General features: G+C 33.5%; 1 pseudogene; it reads left to right on the top strand.

The window, feature by feature from the left end:
• The first annotated feature begins 1,827 nt into the window (after positions 1-1,827).
• Positions 1,828-2,478, top strand: LOC150040219 (ribosome biogenesis protein NSA2 homolog pseudogene; annotated as a pseudogene).
• Positions 2,479-2,847: the final 369 nt, after the last annotated feature.

Genomic DNA, 2,847 nt, shown 5'->3' with positions numbered 1-2,847 from the left:
CAGTAAAGAAGATTGCATCATATTAGGAGTTTGACTTTATCTTCCAATTAGATTCAAGAAGGATGCATTTTTTTTAATATTTTATTTATTTTTTTATTGTAATTAGTAAAAGGGTTACATGATATTTGCCAGATAGAAGGTGCATTAATTCACATACATTGATACCCTTTCACATGTCTTGGTACCCATTTCCCTCCCCCCCACACACCCCCTGTCTTGGAAGAAGGATGCATTTTAATGACAAAAGCAAAGCATTTCTTGATACTCTGAAGAAGAAATGAGCTTTATTTGTAATCTCACAGTAGTCTCATCAAATTTCCATGTTTTCCTAGATATGGTGCTATGAAAATTGAAGAGAAGAAAATATGACTAAGCATTGAATCACTGATCAGCTGTGTGCCAATGAAAGCATGAATACAGGCAGAACAGACACAAACAAGTCATGATCATTCTTTCACATAAGCTGATTTCTACTTCTTTTTCTTGTGTGGCCCTGTTTTGTCCTCTTGAGACAACCAACATCTCCTTACCCGTTATTCCATTTTTTTATACATATGTGTCTAATTTGTTTGACTAAGTGATTTGGCTAGATTATCAAATTGATAGACATCCTTAATCCTCATTCCAATACAATTTTATTAGAAATAGTTCAAAATACATTCTTTGCAACTATGGATATTGTTTCTGAAATGTTTCAATGCATCAGTTAATACAAAGAACACAAAATGTAGCCAGGAGAGGTGTTAAAATCCTAATGATTTTTCTCCTTATTGGGGGTACAAGATATATATTTTCTCCACAACTTTCTGGATTAGTTTGTATAAAGGAAACACATAAATGTCGAAAATGGAAAGTAGGCAAAACCTAGACCCAATACCTATAGATGCATTATACGTTTCCCATTTCCTTTTATTTAACGAAAATAATTTGAAAGAAATTTCTCACTTTATTGGATGTTATTTTACTCATTTTCTTTGATTTAATTTAGAAAATATAATTGACACTACAATAATAACTTATGCAGGGAACTCAGTAAATATTTCTAAGCAATTGTTTCATGTTTGGAGAATATTTTGAATAATCAATTTTCATGGTTCACATCATTTCCACAATTGAAATGATACCTTGCCATATACTTTTCCATTATCAGTAACACAATGGTTATTAAATCTTAAAATGAGCTATGAATATATATATATATGAATACATGTGAAATTGAATTTAATCATTGTGTGATCTTTTCTTTCTCATACTCTTATTATAGAAACAGACTGACTAGATTTGTTGGGAAAATCCTAATCAATTTGCCTATTACTTTACGTGAGAGTGATTCCAAGGTATGTTTTAGGACAATATATATAAATATCAGGGAAATATTCACAAAGAAACACAATGTTTTACTGTACTGTTTACAAGAAAAGTTTATCTTTAAGTGCAAAAAAATTATCCAGACTGAATCTTTCATGGGAAGATTGGTTTCAATCTTGCATTTATATCATTGTTCAGTTGGCACTTTTCATGGTCTAGAGGAATTTACTAGTATACAATGGATTCGCACACAAGTTTCCTCAAATATTGAATTTCCATGTTTTCCTAAAAATTGTGCTTTTAAAACAAAAGAAAATATGAGTATTGAATCACTAACCATGTGTGCATAAATAAAGCATAAAGAGGTATGGGCCAAAGCAATTAGAAATAATGGGTGGATGTAATTAGAAAAATGAATGCAGATAGAAGGTCACTTTCTGGTCTTGGATTGAGCAAGGACTGCTCCTGGATATCTGAGACCCCAAGTCTTTTCTCTCCATTGAGTTCATGACTTTCTCCATGCCACAAAATGAATATATTGAATTACACTGTAAATGCTTTGGGTATCATTTGGATTACCATGAGAAAAAGAGAAAGAAAGCAGAAAGGCTCATGATCGATCAGAAAAGGCAAAAAAATAAGATTGGCCTAAAGGCTAAGTTCTAACAAATAAAAATGAAGGAGACCATCAAGATGCAGTTAAAGAAAAACATCAAACAAAATGATGATGATAAGACTCCTCAGGGAGCAGTACCTGGCCTATCTGTTGGACAGAGAAGGACAGTCGTGAGCAAAAGTACTGTCCAAGATATTTGAAAAAAATAGAAAGAGAAGGTGGGAAGTCCCTCTGCTCAAAGTTGGTACCCAGGGAGAAACAGAAGTATTAAAAGTTATTCGTACTGGAAAGAGAAAAAAGAAGGCATGGAAAACGATATTTACTAAAGTCTGCTTTGTTGGAGATGGCTTTACAAGAAAACCTCCTAAATATGAGAAGTTCATCAGACCAATGGGCTTACGGGTTTCAAGAAAACCCACGTAACACATCCTGAACCGAAAGCCACCATTTGCCTGCCAATACTTGGTGTAAAAAAGACCTCCTCATCTCCAATTTTAACAACTTCGGGTGACTTTCCCAAAGAGAATATGAGTGAGCATGGCTTAGTGACATAAAGAGGCAAGCTGATTTGCCCAGGTTACAAACAATACTGAAATGATGGATGCATAAATGCAATCTTACTGGTTTTACACACATTTCCTACAAGTAACTCCTTACAATTTTTAAAGACTACACACCAATCAGGAAAACTGCCATCACTGTGTTGTTTCTGAGTACTATCAAAGAGCCTGAATTGTAAAAAAAAATTAAAATGGCCTATTTTTACAAACATATTTATTTGGAGAACTGTTAAGAGCTTCTATGTTAATAAAGTTGAATGCAAAAGCAAAAAAAAAAGAAGAAGAATGGAGGCAGTCGAGTTGTATATTGTGTGAAAACCCTTCACAGCATTCCTCTACTGCATTCTGGCACATGTCTACCAA

Source organism: Megascapheus bottae, chromosome Y, assembly GCF_031878675.1.
Source record: "Megascapheus bottae isolate mThoBot1 chromosome Y, mThoBot2.hap1, whole genome shotgun sequence".
NCBI lineage: Eukaryota > Metazoa > Chordata > Mammalia > Rodentia > Geomyidae > Megascapheus > Megascapheus bottae.
This window is presented reverse-complemented; position numbering and strand designations above follow the sequence as displayed.